Source organism: Leptonychotes weddellii, chromosome 11 (assembly GCF_054177405.1).
Source record: "Leptonychotes weddellii isolate Sample4059 chromosome 11, ASM5417740v2, whole genome shotgun sequence".
NCBI lineage: Eukaryota > Metazoa > Chordata > Mammalia > Carnivora > Phocidae > Leptonychotes > Leptonychotes weddellii.
Window position 1 is genome coordinate 66,803,945 of NC_138379.1, and position 19,302 is coordinate 66,823,246.

The 19,302-nt window shown below is 32.7% G+C and overlaps 1 protein-coding gene across 7 annotated transcripts in view; it reads left to right on the plus strand.

The window, feature by feature from the left end:
• The window catches only part of CNTN5 (contactin 5), a 1,075,732-nt gene that overhangs the window by 205,562 nt on the left and 850,868 nt on the right, over window positions 1-19,302 (plus strand). For 4 of the 7 annotated variants that reach the window (XM_081799059.1, XM_081799056.1, XM_081799057.1 and 1 more), the window contains one exon: window positions 2,324-2,395. The exons of the other annotated variants lie outside the window; for them this stretch is intronic. The gene's annotated coding sequence lies outside the window, so the exon portion shown is untranslated. The remainder of the gene's footprint in view (window positions 1-2,323; window positions 2,396-19,302) is intronic. 7 annotated transcript variants of the gene reach the window in all.

The following is a 19,302-nucleotide window of genomic DNA, read 5'->3' on the forward strand; positions in this document are numbered from 1 at the left end:
ATACCTATATTATATACTTATGTCCCTCTCTACACTTCTATAATTTTCACTGCACAAACATGTATATGTGATATGGACAATGGAAGCCAGAAAACAGCTTTACAGTACCCTGACCATATCCCACTGAAGGCCATTAGCTGAAGTTCAAGTTTCTGTCATCTAAGGCCAAGATTATCACCTTTAGCACTATTGACATTTAGGGCCAGTTAATTCTAGTTTAGAGTGGGTGTGGGTGACTGTCTTGTGCATTGAAGGGTATTTAGCAGCATCTTCAACATGTTCTCACCAGATGCCAGTAGAAAACTTCCCAAGTTATGACGTTTAAAAATGTCTTCAGACATTGCCCAGTGTCCCATGGAGGGCAAAATCACCGCAGTTGAAATCTACTGATCTAAAAGGATCTGAGTGGAACTGTATACTCCCAGGATATCATCTTGAGTGACATTAAACCAACTGATGGGAGCTTATGTTACCTTATAATATTAAACCTGATTAGTCAAGCCTGAGTTATTTGTGCATGAAGTTCCACCAACTGAGTTAAGTATTAATTTACTTGATTCCACCTATTAAAATGTATGAGATCTAGGACCATATCTTCACATCACCAATTTAACTGGGAAGGTGGTTGTTATCCTGTGAACATATTTTGTACTCTTAGCCAAGACAGACAATGCTACAAGAACAAGAGTTGTTCATCATCATTATAAATGTTAAAGGGATCTGAATATACTACCTATACATTATTTCATTTAATTATATAATAACTGGCAATGGCAGTGAGGCAGTAGCTGTAAGCCAGCAGGTCCTTGGAGAATTGGCATAATAACTGTCATCAAGTCGGCCTCAATACCAGAGGTTTACGAATTAATGGTCGAAGGGCACTTTTTATATTGTCATGGGGCAGTAGCTACCGTTAAACAGAATTGCAGTGCAAGTAATACCAGTCACGAGTTCCTGGGATGCTGCCATAATATCAAAATCGACGCGATGATTGTCCCTATAAATGCTTCCAAAGGCCATGTGCAGGATGATTATGGTAGTATATTCTAGCAGCTGCCAAACAGTAAACTCAAGTATGAAATCTCTGCATTTAAAAAATATCTCTATGATGAGCACCGGGTGTTGTATGTACGTGTTGAATCAGTAAGTGATACATCTGAAACTAATATTACACTGTATGTTCACTAACTGGAATGTAAATAAAAACTTAAAAAAATATATCTTTATGAAATGAAGCTTAGCGTAGAAATGTTAGCAAAGCCATTCTGTTCCAATCTGAGATGTTATAAACTGGCTAGTTCTTCTTTGAGGTTAAACAATATTCAGATTATGAAGTTAAGTATCACAGCAACAAAAGCAATATTTGACAAAAACAAAGATAATAGCTAATCATAGACTAGTCTCTCTATGTATATGACACAAAAAAATTTTAAAAAATTTATAAAGCAAAGATTCAGAATTAAAGCCAAACTATGAACAACATAATATTAATACATATTCTGTTGATTTGAACCTTAATTTTTGGCTGGAAATTTTTTAAATAGTAACTTCAGTGAAGATTAATCTTGATAGAAGTCTATATCTTTACTGAAAAGTGAAAAGTCAGAAAATGAAGATAAAAGACCTTAATAGTGTAGTCAAATATTTATATAAATTTCTTTATGTGCCTGGCCATCCTCTATAACATAGAAAAGATTTCAAAACTTATTTGGATAATTTTATGGAGTTATTAACATTTATTATCATGTAGGTGTTAAAAGTAGGGGAAAGACACAGTGTAACATAAAAGAGCGAGAGATTAGAAAACTGAGGTATGTATTTTGACACCATTTGTATAGAGATTTAATTTGATTCAATTTTCTGGCTTCATTTCTTCATTTGTAAAATTGTTTTTTTGCGGGGAGGAGTAAATAACACAACGCATCTAAAGAATCTACTCTAAAGTCTGATATATCATAAACATAAATACATAATTTATGCTAATTCCTATCCTTCCTTCTCTTCAAATAAGAACATGCAGTCTTACTATGTCCTGCTACATTTCACTGACCTAAAAACTGATGTGGCAAGACCTTGCTGAGAGGTATAAGTGTCTACTACTGTATCTGACATGTAGGTATTCAATAAGTCTGATCAGAAATAAATGAATATATTTTGGCAAAATAGGTAAAATTTAATAACCAGAAAGAGTGTTCACAGATTTAATACACAATTATTATAGCAACTTTTTGGGCACAAACTATACATCCTTCAAAAAGAATGAGCTATTCAAGATTCACAATATTCTCTGATGTAGATATTTTCATATTTCTCTTTTTTACAGATGAGGAAACTGAAGCCAAAACTTGCCCAATACCTTACATTTAACATATGGGAACCTAGGATTTAAACCCAGGTAGGAGAATTCACACTCTTACCTACTATGACACAGTACTCTCTGTTCAAATTTTAGAGATAACAATTCCTTCTAGTATTGGTAAGAGAACATTGCAAGCATATTCAGTATCAATTATATCTCCCTAAATATTAAGTCACATATATGGGTCTTTTCTCACTCACTGTCACTTGATTTAGACAGATAATAAAAGATATGGCATCCTGAGAAGTGTTTTTTGAGTTTATCATATGATCGAGTAAAACATTGATTTCTATTCTCTATTGTTGAAGAATTTGGAGATAGAACCCACTGGAATTGTTAGTTGGTTCTCAATGAATGCATCACAAGCATTTTTGTGATACCCAATTGAATAGACATATTGGCATCATATTGGCATAAATATAGCGACTAGGTGATGAAGCTCTAAGTAGTGATGTCTCCTGTGTTGCAATGATTAACTGACTTGTTTCTATACTGCCTACAATGTAGACCTTTGCACTTAGCAAAGATTGCTTTGGAAGAAGATCCTTCCTTTAACATTGGGATTGTGTAGTCACTACTTGACATCAAAATTCTTTCGATGTTGATTAATGTCCAATACCCAACACAATACCAGGAAATACATAAAGAATATTAAATCTTAAAAATGCTTTCAAGTAATAAATTCTTAATTGATTGATAAATTTAAAGTAGCACTGGGGAAAGTCACTTTATATAGGTTTGACAAATGTTTATTCCACAAAAAGCAGATGTAACTATATTAAAAATCTAAGGAAGTGTAAGATTTTTGCTTTTCTTTTAAAACTCATGTTTGTTTGTTTGTTTTAATTCTGATGTATTTATGTAAGATCATTGTTGTTGTTCCACAAGGACTCACATTTGTCTTTCAGTTAAAACAGTTATTTATGGAAGATAGTGTGTTAGAGTCAGTTAGCTTGAGTTAACAAGTTTTATTTGTCCATTCCTATGTTAATACCATGTAGACTTACTGACTCTTTAAAAAAATTGTTTTGGTCCTTTGTACTTTCATATACATTTCAGTATTACGTTGTCAAATTCCTCCTGTTAAGATTTTTTCATTTAATTTTATTGAATGTATGGGTCAATTTGAGATTGTCACTTTCAGATTATTGAATCTTCCAGTTCTTGAACATGACTTTTCTCTCCATTTATTTTGATTGTACATTCTCTAATATATTCTTGATTTCCTTTATAATTTTTATTATAAATATAATTGGTAGTTTTATATTACTTTTTCACATTCCTTGTACCTGGTCTTTATAAATATAATTGATTTTATGTATTTAGTTTACATCCAACAACTTTGCTAAAAGTCATTAAATATAATTCATCTGTAGATGCCACAATATCAGTTATGAAAATTTATTAACACAAGCATATTATACATATTATATATGTGTAATAACATCCATAGACCACATGCATTCATAGGCATCATATATTGTGAATATCTGTGATTTTGCTTAACTTTTCCTTCATTTGTTAGCATGTTATAATAAAACATCATGACATATTCTTAGTTTCAAGAATAATGACTAATATTAATATTCAAATAATGCTGTACGAGATCATAATGAAGAAAGAATTTTAGTATGCTGTGTTAGTTGAAGATGACTTAATGGAGGAATTTATACTACAGAGATGTGTTTGAAAAGAAAGGATAAGGTAAATAAATAAATAAAATCTTAAAGAAAGGGGGGAGCTCCTGGTTAGCTCAGTCTATTCAGTATATGCCTTTGGTTCAGGTCATGATCCCAGAATTATGGAATCGAGCCCTGCGTCGAGTTCCCTGCTCCTGGGAAGCCTGCTTTCCCTCTTCCCTGCTCATGCTCTCTCTCACAATCTCTCTCTCTCTCTCTCAAATAAATAATTAAATAAATAAAATCTTTAAAAAAAGGAATGGATAAAAAAAGAAGATAGTAGGAAGGGAAAAATGAACGGGGGGAATAGGAGGGGGAGACGAACCATGAGAGACTAGACTCTGAGAAACAAACTGAGGATTCTAGAGGGGAGGGGGGTGGGGGGATGGGTTAGCCTGGTGATGGGTATTAAAGAAGGCACGTACTGAATGGAGCACTGGGTGTTATGCACAAACAATGAATCATGGAACACTTCATCTAAAACTAATGATGTAATGTATGGGGATTAACATAAGAAAAAAAAAACTAATGATGTAATATATGGCGATTAACATAACATAATAAAAATATTTAAAAAAATGGAATGGATAAGGTATTCAAGAGAAGTAAAAAAATATAAGCATATTCTTGCATATATACACACACATTAATAGCATGAATACTCAGTGACATATTATTTTGGTGGAATAGGGTGAATTCTGTGAACTTAAGTATAAAGTCCTGCCCAAATACATAATTGGAACTCAACTGAGAATTATTTATTATGAAAAATATAATTTCTTCCTTTTGTTTTTAACTAATTTGGAAAAATAAAGAATGAGAAAGTAGTTTTTGCAATGGTAAAATTTTACATAAGCTGAAGCTATTCCTTTGATAGACTCTAGTAATCTTATTCTCTGCTATTTCTAAAAGCAGTAGTAGAAGCAATAATATAAACTATATTGTTCCAGATTCCTTATTACTAGAGTCAAATTGTTAAGTAGATGCTTCGAATAGACAATTTTCCTGTTGCTATTTTAGTAATCTTAGTTTCCTGAAAACAACAACAAAATCATCTCAGAGCATAACTAATTTCAATATGTATAAGGTACAGACTAAAGCAGTATATTTCTATAAGTGTATGCTTTAGTTTAACTATAAATTTGCTCAATGACTATTATTGACCTGATAAATATTTCTCACATTAACCCAATATTAACAAACAGTAAAATGTAGTTAATAAAAGATGAGTCTAGAAAATAATTATGTAAGAAGGATGCAGAGACCCTAGTATTTTTGTTAAAGAAAAATAAATCATTCAATTTGGTGAGGAATTCTATTTCTTGAATAATGTATGATTTTGAACAAGCTGATGTTTTCTTAATGAAGTTTTTCAGTGTAAAATTATGTGGAAAAAATATACGGAACCAACCAAAAAAATAAGGGAGTAAGGGCAATATTTGTTAATAAATTATTTCTCTAATATATATCATTTTTATCAAAGTTTATAGAGAGAGTCTTTCATCCATCACTTGGGTAGAATTGAACATTGAACATTTATTAGGTGAATAGTGCAGTAAATATTAATTCCTGAAGTAAGTCAAATGATTTGAGGGCACTTATTTTTAAAAAATGCAGCCATAACAATTACATAACCCTAAGCATTTGTCAAGGCTCTTAGTACTGTATACCCCCCCAAAAAGTGAATTGTACTGAATGTAAATTTAAAAATAAAAATACATATAATGACCACAAAAAAAAATACAGCCATAAAATGAAACAGTTGATAAAGAGTAATTGACCATATATGATTGTATTCTAGGTGAACAAAAATAAAATTAAATTAAAATTCTTTTTAAAAGGACGGTTACTGTGGTTATTTCGAATTAATGTTTTGTTTTTTTTTTTTTTAAGATTTTATTTATTTATTTATTGGAGAGCGAGCGAGAGAGAGACAGCATGAGAGAGGAGAGGGTCAGAGGGAGAAGCAGGCTCCCCGCCGAGCTGGGAGCCCGATGCGGGACTCGATCCCGGGACTCCAGGATCATGACCTGAGCCGAAGGCAGTCGCTTAACCAACTGAGCCACCCAGGCGCCCCTCGAATTAATGTTTACAGTGCACGAATTGAAGCAAGTTTTTACTCAATATAAATTCTGTTTAAAGATTTTAGAATGACTAGTAATATTTGACTAATGTGTTCAACTAATAAATTACATAAGTGAAATAGAGGCACATGTATGAGGAGGAAAGATTATGTGAATTTAACTAGCTTTTTGCCATATGAATTTAAAAACTTCAAATAAATATTCAGAAAGTTAGTTAACAGACCTTAGCAAAAATGTATATCCTTTTGTTAGTCTGTAAATAATCAAGTGCTAGTTACCAACCCAAAGTCTACATAATAAATATGCATCCAAAAGTTGTCCATTTGTACAAAATAAGAATAGGGTCACTATAATTTTTGTTTGCCTGTGATATCTGTTGGTGGTTGTTTCATTTTTCTGATGTGGTTAAGTAAATTGCTGGTATACTTCAACAACAGTTATTCCTGAAGATTAAGAAATCTCATGACACCCAGAAATTTTAATTGGGTAAATCTATGTAGGATTTTTGGAATAAAAAATAATTGTCAGTAGGCTAGAAATTCTTATATGCATGAATAACTGGCAGTATTTTCTTCTTTTACAAATTTTTTGAAGAACATTTACAATTAGGAAACGTACTCAGTATTTCCTTAATTTATGCTAAAAAACAAACAAAAAAATGTAACAAAGAGCTGGTTTTACTAGGTTTCTTTTTTTTTTTTTTTTAAGATTTTATTTATTTTTCTGACAGAGAGAGACACAGCGAGAGAGGGAACACAAACAGGGGGAGTGGGAGAGGGAGAAGCAGGCTTCCCGCCGAGCAGGGAGCCCGATGTAGGACTCGATCCCAGGACACTGGGATCATGACCTGAGCCGAAGGCAGACGCTTAACGACTGAGCCACCCGGGCGCCCCCTAGGTTTCTTAACCAATGTGGACATTAAGAGACAAATTATCTATAGCTTAGGTGTGTTTGTTACACATATCTGGATACTTAGACTATAATGTATACAAATGTCAAACCTTTAGATTTTTATAAATAAAGGCTTTCTCTGTTTTCGCAGTACAATTTCTTAGAGAAATGAGTGTTCTTTTGAAATTGAAAGGTCCCTGCAGCTATGTTTGATAGAACTGCCAAAAGCCATCTATGAAGCTATTAAGAGTGAAGAGCTATTATACTTGAGTTCAGCATTGTTTGAGAGAACAAATTTTATATACACGTATATATGCACACACATATGGTTATGTTTCATTTGTCTACAGATGGCTACTGGACTGCAAAATCTTTGAGTTATTTTAATTGCAATTATTTCATAAAGTTCAGGGGATAATAGAAGATGTTATTATAATAAATTGCTATATAATTTTATATATTATAAAATGTAGTTAATAAATGCTACATAATAAATATATATTAATGCTACATTAATGAATAAAATTATAATAAAATGCTACATAAAATGATAACTTAAAAAGTATAATGTGTGCATCACCAATGGAAACTTTTAGAAAGTAGATATTTTAAGTATCTTGAGTGAAAAGGATAATGACACTATGATAGTGATGAGGAGGATATTGATTTAAAAAATTGATGAATATTTACTGTCTACTAGGCAATCTGATACTTTACCCATGTTATCTAATTTACTGTTCATAGCAGCAACCCTATGAAGCAGAGTATTAATATCTGTATTACACTTGTGAAGAAATTTACTCTAAAATATCAAACTAAATCCCCAAAGTCACTCAGATACTAAATGGCAGAGCCAGATTCAAACCCTGGTCTGAATTATTCTCAGAGACTAATACTCAAGTTAAAAAAGTGCATTAGGTTTAGAAAAAAGGTAGTAAGAGCAAAATGTGAGAGAATTTGACAAATGTATTTTATTCTCTATTAGATTTTGAAATAATAACTCTATTGTTTTCAGAGCATTTTCACAAATATTTACTCAGAAAAGTATGTCATATTTATTAAGCAAGACAGAAGAGGTATAATTCCATTTTAGATATGAAGTAACCTATCACAGGTTAAGAGAATTGCTCCAAGTTGCACAACTTAATTGTATACAAATGGAGAATAAAGACATGCCCACAAACTGTATTTAAAAATAATGCTTTTGGGGGGCCTCTGGCTGGCTCATTCAGTTAAGCATCTGCCTTTGGCTCTGGTCATGATCCCAGGGTACTGGGATCGAGCCCCTCATAGGGATCCCTGATCAACCGGGAATCTGCTTCTCTCTTCTGTCCCTTTCCCCCCAGTTGTGCTCTCTCTGTCTCTCTCAAATAGTTAAATAAAATCATTAAAAAAATAATGCTTTTTTTTTACTAGTTTGCCAAATTACCAATTCCTAAATACATATGTTAAAAAGAGCTATTAATTTTAAGATGAGAGCCCTTTACAGGGATCGAAGCGGCCAATTTAAAGGACAGTATGGATTTTCATTAATTTTTTAATGAGCTAAGGTAATAATTATTTTATATGCTTATTTCTCATATTAAAGTGGTTATGATTTTCAGATTCTGTCTTGGTTAAATTTAGATATCAGGTAAGTAATTGAATAATTTTACTCATCTGACCCTAAGGGGAGTTACATGAAGGCTGTCTTCTAATTATCATCTTAACTATATATGTCTCCATATGGATAGTATACATAAATAACCAAAGGAGCAAAGTTTTAAGAAGTGTTGTGAAATAATGGAGAATTCAATTGTTTTGGGAAAATATAAACAAAAGGATTTGAAAATCATAATCATAGTTCCCTGTAGTGCTATATTCTGTGCGAAGTAATCACCAGACACATGACCTCATTTTTCTATCAAGCATTTAAAAGAGGTATCATTCTTGGGTGCCTGGGTGGCTCAGTTGGTTAAGTGACTGCATTCGGCTCAGGTCATGATCCTGGAGTCCCTGAATCAAGTTCCGCATCGGGCTCCCTGCTCAGCAGGGTATCTGCTTCTCCCTCTGACCCTCCCCCCTCTCATGTGCTGTCTCTCTCTCATTCTCTCTCTCTCTCAAATAAATAAATAAAATCTTTAAAAAAAATAAAATAAAATGTTTAAAAAAAAAAAAAGAGGTATCATTCCTGTTTTACACTTGGGAGACATGAGAGGTTAACTCACGGAAGCTCCCACATAGATGGAATAGAAAGTTACCAAGATTAAATCCCATGTTCTTTTTGCTATACCGTAATGTCTTTCTTCTTCTGAAACTAAACCTAAACCTGAAACTCTCACTACATGTTGAAACTAAAGTCAAGGGAATGCAATTTTAAACTTCTTGTATTTACTTATGTTCAGATGACTCAAACAACAGATTACATCCTTATCACTTTGTTATTTAATCTGGTATTACTTATTATTTACAGTGTGTACAACATCATATTGCAGATCACTTATTTGTTTTTATTTATGCATGAGTATTTTATATCTAGTCTATTTAATTACATAAGTAAGGAATTTTTAAATTAATAAAAAATCATTCCATCCCTAAACAGCCAGAAAATAATTCAGCTTGAGAAAATTTAACTAGACATAATAAACTTACTTATTGTAAGGGTAATGCATTGTTAAATAGGATATCAAAATTTGTATCCAGGCTTTTTTGTACTTTGTTTTTGCTAGTTTGAATTACAAAGAAAAAGGTAAGATAATTTGGACGTGAATTTAAATTTTACTATGTAGACAGGAGATAAAGTTATGATTTGGAGAAGAGAATAGATACCCACATAAGAAATGTTTTTTCTAGACACCAAAAGCAGCTCCCATCTGGATTTCAGATTTTAAAATGAACCATATCCAAACAGATATTAACTATTGTTTTAAAAAAATAATATTTCTATGTTCAGGAATTAAATATTGATGGTTAGTGAGTATTATGATAATAACAGAAGAAAAGATTAAGGAAAAGCATAGATTTTCAATTTATGATAGAATAATTGTTTTCTAAAATAATTTAACATAATAAATAGTATGAGTGAGTGTACATATGTTATTACATAAGTCCATGCATATATTGTTGCATGTGTATACACTATATATATACATTAGGTTACTGTGTTTGTATTATTGAATTTGCTATGTAAATAGCAAATATATTTTCAAGAATATAATAAATATAATCATTACCATGCTTTTTTGCGTGCATGCCCCTTCTTTTCCATGTTAATAATCTAATATTTTTCCTCTGCATATGTGCTTCTAAAATCTTACATACGTATGCTACATTTATACATAAATACTAATATTTATATATATATATACATATATGCTAGGTTTTGGAACATTAGCATTTATTTTGCTTAAAAATTGAGAACTAGGGGCGCCTGGGTGGCTCAGTCGGTTAAGCAGCTGCCTTAGGCTCAGATCGTGATCCCAGGGTCCTGGGATCGAGCCCCGAATGGGGCTCCCTGCTCGGCGGAGAGCCTGCTTCTCCCTCTACCTCGGTCTGCCGCTCTGCCTACTTGTGCTATCTCTGTTAAATAAATAAATAAATAAATCTTTAAAAAAAAATTGAGAACTAATTACACCTTGTGTTTTGATTATTCAGTGATACTTTCCTGTTGTGGTGAGCTGGTGTGGCTCTAATTAACTCCTTACTATTATTTGGCACAGAGAAGTCACATGTAGAAACACTGATGGGCATTCTTTATTTCAACATGTTATCTCTCTGAACTTTTGTGCTTTTATTTCCAGAGTAAAGATTCCAAGGATTAGAACTATTGAGTCTTGGTTGAAAGGAATATATGTGTCTCTTGTGTGTTTGTGTGCATTATTTACATTCTAAAATTTAATAAAGATTTCTTTTTTTTTTTTAAAAGATTTTATTTATTTATTTGACAGAGAGAGACATAGCAAGAGCAGGAACACAAGCAGGGGGAGTGGGAGAGGGAGAAGCAGGCTTCCCGCCGAGCAGGGAGCCCGATGTGGGACTAGATCCCAGGGCCCTGGGATCATGACCTGAGCCAAAGGCAGACGCTTAACAACTGAGCCACCCAGGCGCCCTTGATAGAGATTTCTAAAATTGCTTTTGAATTACTATAACATTTCATATTTCTAGTAACTTTGAATGAGAGTATCCTATACTCTCCATTTCAGAAAATGATGCATGTTATAGTTTTTGTTTATTTCTTCCAGACTAATGTGGTATAAAATAATATCTCTTTATTATTATAACTTCCATTTTCTAGGCTACTAGTGAACTTGAACATCATTTCACAAACAATGAATCATGGAACACTACATCAAAAACTAATGATGTAATGTATGGTGATTAACATAACATAATAAAATTAAATTAAAAAAAATATCATCAGTTAACTTTATGTTTCTATAAAGCCTTACATGTAAGACTGTTGAATCACAGACCTGTACCTCTGAAACAAATAATACATTACGTGTTAAAAAAAAAAAAGAAGATAGTAGGAAGGGAGAAATGAAGGGGGGGAAATCGGAGGGGGGAGATGAACCATGAGAGACTAAGGACTCTGAGAAACAAACTGAGGGTTCTAGAGGGGCGAGGGGTGGGGGGATGGGTTAGCCTGGTGATGGGTATTAAAGAGGGCACGTTCTGCATGGAGCACTCGGTGTTATACGCAAACAATGAATCATGGAACACTACATCAAAAACTAATGTTTTAATGTATGGTCATTAACATAACATAATAAAATAAAATAAAAATAAAAAAATAAAGCCTTACATGTGGTAAAAACTTAGGAAACTTTTATTGAAAAGATTATTAATGTTAACTACTAAAATAGGCAAAAGAAACAAAATCCCCTGAATGAATGGATTTAATGACCTTAAATGAATTAAGGTAAACACTTAAAACTCAGAGTATTCTCAGTGAATTAAAATGATACACTGACTTTGCCATTTCCAAAGGAATTAAAAACAAATAAAAATATTGATTTGAAGAGTAATGTGTATAGATAGAGAAAACTACTTAGTAATTTGGAGCGAGAGAAATATTGGAGAAAAAAATCTTTTTCTTTCATGCAACTCTATAAAAACAGGGAAAAAATGGTGCATGTTGTAGAACTGAGTCCAAATATGATTTTCACTGAATTATTTATTTTAATAGGTATTTATCAAGGAGGAGCATAGATTTGTCATTGTTATCATTGTTTTTGCTACTGGCAACAGGATAATATTAATTTCAGACTGTGGCCCTATTATTTGCCATTCTAATTTCTTGGCTTAGTGTGTAAGGCCAATGAAACTAGGAAAAACAACATATCAGAAAATTGGAATGATTGAAGTGCTAGGCCAAATGATCAGAGGTGTTGAAGTTTGCAGAATGAAGGTTGAAATGTTTGATACCTTGCTTGAAGGGCTCTCCCTTCCTAATGTTAAAAATACCTGCTTGACTTTGTATTTTAATTTTTAGCAATTTAGGTGGAATTTTGCTACCTTGCTTCATCCTCACCACACTCACATTTGAATTCAAATATTTATATCTTGCAAAATAAATCATCCATCGGTAGGACAATGGTACTTACTGCTTTTTCCCTCTTTAATACAGTTTACTACCTTAATACCTTTACTACCTTGAATAAAGTAAGCTTTAAAATAATAGTAAAGTCTCATTTGTTCAGTAAGCAGCTATTGTCTACTATATACTAAGCTCTAAGTTTGTCATAAGTGATAGAAAGATGAATACAAGTTTACTATTGAATACTATACATTACTGAATTTGAATTTCGGTGATGGAAACAAATGCATAAACAGATCATCACAATATAGCATAATGAGTTTTATGATATAAAATGTGATGCACAAGAAGAACAGAGGATTAGTTACTAACTTTGGACAGAAGAAGGTGAAAGTAGGCGAAGTATGGAAATAAGTTCAAAAATGAGATGATGTTTGAGCTGTCTCCTGATGAATGAATAATAATATTCTGCCAGAAAAATGTGATGAGAATTTGGCATTTCAGCAGCGAAACAGAGTAACATAGGCAACTGCAAATAAGAATACAACAAGTATTTTCAGGGAACTGAAGTTAGTTCTGTGTGGAACATCTAGGACAAGGGACAAAAGGCAGATTAAAAACGGTTTTGCCTTTAATACTAAGGAACAACTGAGTTGCGTCATAAAAGACTTATAAAGGGACTGGAAGTTATTGGAAAATATTTGAATTCTAGAATATCTCATTTGGTATCATTATGAAGAATGAAGAGGATGTGACACTGATAACAAGTCAATGAATAAAGGATCGAAATAGTCTTCGGGATAATCGATTGAGACCTGAAAGAAGGCATTGGGTACTGCCAATAGAATTCCCATTGATAGGGTTATTCATAGATAAACCAAATTTCCAATTAGTTCTAACAATACAACAAATAACTACTTGAATTTATTAGTTTTTTTTAAGATAAAGCAGAAGTAAATGATGAAAATAGTCTTAGAAATATGTAGAATAGGAAATAGAAAGCAACATCCTCTATTTTTCATTTTGTGCCTCAATGTAAAAATTATTCTTTCTTAACACTTATACTTTTGGTTTCTAAGTTACAATCCATGTGCATTTCAAAAATATAACGAACACTGATCTTTTTCTCCTTATGAAACTAGAGAATGGAATTTAATTAAACTTCTTCCTTCATTCAGTTGTAGAAGCCTTGTCATTTTAATTGATATTTAGCCAAGGCAATATTGATCTGATAAAAGCAAATCTTTTTCACCCCAACAATTAAAACATTTAAATAAGCTCCATTTTCTTTTTGATGAAAGGACATAAAACCAATATCAGCTGCCTATAAAATCAATGGAAAACATTAATAAAAAATTAGCATTCATTTCATTGGATCTCATTTGTTTAACATTCTAATGTGTCTGGACTCAGCTGTGAGCTCCAGATACTCATTTTCTCTTACACTTTTCCTCTCTCTCTCTCTCTCACAAACACAAGCACACAGCACTCCAGTGTTATTATATTTCATAGAAGCCTCAAGTCTTATTTTCTAGGATTTATATTTGCATTTTTGCAGAAACTCTTGAAGAAGTGTACTTCTATACAACTGAGAGGCCACATGCTACCACTCTGCTCCTACCCAGAGCAAGGATTTATCTGTAGTTGTTTTTACTCTAAATTTTAGCATTTTTTTTATATCTAAAACACACCTCCCACAGGTAGATATGGTTGCCCTAGTCAAAATCTCTCTAATCTAAAAGTTGGAGCCAGAGTCAAAGGGCCTAGTCCTATATGGGTGCAAGTTGAACTAATAATTCTCATTTAGCCAGGGTGTCTGGAAAATCCCAGGTTTAAATCTTCCCTCGCTATTTTCTAGCTATTTGGTCTCAAGGCAAGTTCTTTAATCATTCTGACCTTCAGTTTCCTCAGTTGAGAGTTATACTGAGGTTAAAAGACATACATATAGTATATGTATAATATGTTTAGAACAGTGTAGTAAACCAAGAATAAAGAACAGCAAGTTTAAAAAGGTGTTGAGAAGCTGATACCAGGGACTAAAAAGTAGAGCCAAGAAGTTGGAGGATCTAGAAAAGCCAGGAATAAGCAAATCAAACATGCCAATATATTTTAACAATTTTCAAGGTTCACAATTTAATGAGACTATTTTCAAGATAATTGAAAATTATTAATGTAGGCCATTGAAAAAGTACTGAAAGAACATCATCATTATTCCCTGCATTATTTGCCTTGAAAACAATACCTCTTACCGGGAGTTTATTTCTTGTATTTCATGTAAAGGAGAGAGAAGTCATAGAATCTTTAATGTGGAAACTAAAATATCTTGTCTTGTAGTATAAATATCAATAAGGAATAATTAGATCAATACATATCAAATATACTTCTGAACAAAGATGTGGTTAGATCTACCCAGTGTTCCTTAGGGGGAAGGACAAAGTACATGGACAAAAAATAAAGGCTTTTAGTGTAGTCAGCTAATTCCTTCTACAGCACTGGCTCTCATGCTTGTCTAATTCATATGTTTCGACAGGCCATGACATTTACTTGCACCTATATTTAACCTGGATAGAATTTAAGAGAAAACTGTATTGTGAAAAGGGTACTAATCTCCAATGACCCTAAAATCAGAGTAGAGTCTTGCTCTGCAAAATCAATCTCTTGATGTAAGCATTTGGCTGGTTTATTTTGAAGAGCTGGATCACAGCAATTACAGGCTTGTATTTCCTGGCCGAAAGACAAGCAAGGATAGATTTCCTCTGTTTTATGTTTGTGTTAATTTAACCTGTCAAAGTTAATCATCCTGTCGAAGTGCCAAAGCACCAGGATGTTGAGCACCAGCGAGCTGCCTGGTGCTGTATTTTTATTTCCATCTCTGCTAGAAACTTATTGAATGTCCTTTGTTAAACCCATTTGTCTCTCTCATCTTTTTTTTGTTTTTAAATAGAATAATAATCATCTCCTACATTATGTTTATGCTATATTTTATCACTTTAAATAATAACTTAATGATATAAACCTAAAATATTATTTTCTTTTCCCCATTTTTTAATTGTGAGGAAAAAGAAAAACAAATTATTAATACAAATTTACATGAAAAATAGTGTACTTAAAAGAGTTGATCTGTGTGTCCCTTGGCATATTACACTGAACTGCTTATAGACCAGTTTTTCTTCTAAACATACATATTTGCAAATGAGAAAGGATCTTGCATTGTGTGTTTGACAGAGAAGGCATTTCTTAAACCCTTTTTACCTTTCTAATAGTAAGAATAAGGGTCTTCTTGAATGCAGAGATATCCTCATACTAACAAAGGTATTGATGTAATTTATATGTGCATAATTCCTTTTGATACTGAAACTTACTAGTCTATCTAAGAGTATACTATTTGAAATATATCTATAATATAATTGTACATATATCATAAAACTAATAAATTATAAGACAACTCCTATGGGAGGATTATTTTTCATAAACATTATGTTTCTTAGAGCAAAACAGTCATGCAAGAATTAAACATAAAATGAGCAAACTAATTCTTATAGAAGCCTCCATTTTCTATAAATTATAATATATGATTGTGTAAATTGGGTAGTTACTATGTCTTTCTTCTGAAATATCAAGCTCTTTTTCTGGCAAGAAATGCAAAATGTCACCATACAATGTTATTGCAATTTTATTTTATTTATTTATTTATTTTAAAGATTTTATTTATTTATTTGACAGAGAGAGACACAGCGAGACAGGGAACACAAGTAGGGGGAATGGGAGAGGGAGAAGCAGGCTTCCCGGGGAGCAGGGAGCCCGATGCGGGGCTCGATCCCAGGACTCTGGGATCATGACCCGAGCCGAAGGCAGACGCTTAACCGACTGAGCCACCCAGGCGCCCCATGTTATTGAAATTTTATTGAATGTATTCCCTATGTTGTACTTTTCATTACTATGACTTATTTATTTTATTTTTTTTAGATTTATTTGTTTATTTGTGAGAGAGAGGGAGAGACCGGGTACACGAGCAGGGGGAGGGGCAGAGGGAGAGGGAGAGGGAGAGGGAGATCCCAAGCAGACTCTGCACTGAGCATGGAGCCTGATGTGGGGCTCAATCCCAGGATCTTGAGATCATGACCTGAGCTGAAGTCAAGAGTTGGACATTTAGCTGACTGAGCCACCTAGGCGCCCCATGACTTATTTATTTAGAACTGGAAATTTGTCTTTGTCCCCTTCACCTATTTCACTCAACCCCCATCCCCACACCATCCTCTCTGGCAACCACCAGTTTGTTCTCTGTATTAATAAGTTGGTTTCTATTTGTTGTTTGTTTGCTCATTTGTTTTATTTTTTAGATTCCACATACAAGAGAAATCATATGGTCTTTCTCTGTCTAACTTATTTCACTTACCATAATACTCTCTAGGTCCCTCTATGTTGTCCTGAATGGCAAGATTTCCTTCTTTTTATGGCTGAGAAATATTCCATTATGTATATATACCACATCTTAATTTAAGTTAGTTTCATATCTTGGCTATTGTAGACAATACTGCTATGAATGTGGGGTGCACATAGCTTTTCAAATTAGTGTTTTCATTTTATTTGAGTAAATACCCAGAAGTGGAATTACTGGGTTGTATGGTATTTCTATTTTTAATTATTTGGGGAGTCTCCTTACTGCTTTTAATAGTGACTCCATCAGTTTATGTTCCTGCCAACAATGAAGAATATTCCCCTTTTTCCATGTAAGTAGTATTAATAACACATTAGGGTGGGTATTTTAAATATTTTATCAATATAAGTATGTCTTTAAAACAATTCTTCCAAATTAATCTATACAGTCTTTCTCTATAAGCATAAATCTTCTTCCCATTTTTCTATTCTGAAAAATTGTGAATCAAATAATTTTTTTTCAGCACCATCTTAGCATAGGGATTATCAATGGGGACCTGCCTCTGAGCCCATCAGTAATGTAGTGTCCTTGATCTATGGCTTCTCCCTCCTTCCATCAGGGTTAGTACTCTAAATATATCAGTCAGTCTTTTCTCTTGATTGTAAATATGTCTACATAAGACCTCTCCTCACATCTATCAAGATTCATCTTACTTTTTGGAACACAAGTTTTTTGCTTGTTTTATTAATAGGTTTTCATAAATTAAGGTGGAAATACAATAAAAATTTAAGGGCAGAAAGTCTCTCTCAACATTCCTAATAATATGCATATAAGCTGTCTTTCATATATTAAAAAAATAATACTAAATCCAAATCCAGTGTGAAAGCTGGTATCAATATAACTATTTCAGCTCTGTCCTATCCAATGTATTACCTCCGTGAGACAGGGACTCTGCACAGTGCATTTTCATATGCAAAATAATGGCAGTGATCTAATAAAAATTTTGTGTATCATTAAGATGACAATCAAAGTTGTTACCAACATACTCTTCTAGACTATAAGCTCCAGAAGACAAAGAATCATGTTTGTCTTCCTCACCATTATATCTTCAGTGTATAGAACTATGTTTGGAACATGATAAATGTTTCTTACATGAATGGATGAGTGAGTGCAGAAACTAGCTGAATTTACCTAGTTTTATATTCTCCATTTCTAAAATGACTTAAGTTCTATAACAACATTTTATATTACAATAAAGTTAATTTGTATCTTAAGATATTAAAAAAAGTTAATTTAGGGAAATGATAAAGGACATTTTCAACTTTTAACATCTGTGGGCCCTGCTCCTGGGCTCCAGGGGAAGTTATACTTTAATATTCACCAAGGTCAAAATGACTTGGCAAAAGCTCAAAGCATTTGCTCTATTTCTGCCCTGAACACACATTGTATGTCTGCTTCGTTTAAAAAACAAAAAGAAAACAAAAAGAAAAACAATAAGGAGCATTTCAAATATAGAGATAAGGAAAACAAAAAACCCTCCCTCATTTACATAAGATTAAAGTCATGCAACCTTGCACATACTAAAAACATAAGATAAAGTCTGTAACTTTCTGGGATATCCTTCCTCATGGTGATTTGTAACTCTTTATGTAAAACCCAGCACCAAATATTCCTTCCCTGGAGCACTCTTCTTCATGAAGATTGTGTATCCCTGGCAGTTGTCCTAACTTCGGTTTTGGGTTTAAATAAAACTCTTTTCCTTTCTCTAAAAAAAAAGTTAATTTGCTCTGATGTGAATTCTAAACTGGGAGCAATTAAATGATGATGCTAAAATGATGTAAATCATTAATTAAAAAAGGTCTATTTGTTTTAAATATTTATTTTGATAAAAACACAATTGGTAACAAAATAGCATACTTATTGTTTTATATTAATGTTTTCATAATAGCAAATGTTAGTTCTACTTTTCACTTGTCATAAAACACTAGAAACAGTTTTATGTGATGGGAAAATAAACATTAACAAAATTTTTACATTTTAAAAATAATGTTTTAAATGCAGTGTAGACTTTGTAATAATAACAACTAACACTTGTAGTACTTACCTAATTTGGGGTAACAAATTACCACAAAGCTTAGTAACCTAAAACAGCATATATTTATTATCTCACAGTTTCTTATGGCATTTGTTTGGGAGAGGCTTTGGTATTTCTGACAAAGTGTTTATCATGAAGCCGTAGGTCTTGGCTGGGGCTGAGGCTTGCTCGGAGATGATCACTTCCAAGATGGTTCACTATCAGCTAATTACCTCAAGTCTTTTTTCTTTTTTTTCAAGTTTTTATTTTAATTCTAGTTAGTTAACATATATACAGTGTTATCTTAGTTTCAGGTGTA